Raw genomic sequence first — 244 nt, 5'->3', positions numbered from 1 at the left:
TATATATATATATATATATATATATATATATATATATATATATATATATATATATATATATATGAATTAGGGTTTAGGGTTTATAGAATAGACTAAACTCTAAACCCTAATAAACATTTGTTGTTTTTTCTTTGTTTGTTTTTGCTGCCCCGCAAGAAAAACAAAAATAAATTAATTTTAATATAAAAAAAAATAAATTAATAAACACAAACAAAACGAAACACCCAGAACCGAGCTGCTGCTG

Source organism: Eimeria mitis, genomic scaffold, assembly GCF_000499745.2.
Source record: "Eimeria mitis Houghton genomic scaffold, Emh_scaff2607, whole genome shotgun sequence".
Lineage (NCBI taxonomy): Eukaryota > Apicomplexa > Conoidasida > Eucoccidiorida > Eimeriidae > Eimeria > Eimeria mitis.
The sequence above is the reverse complement of the archived record's forward strand: the minus strand, read 5'-3'. Positions refer to the sequence as shown.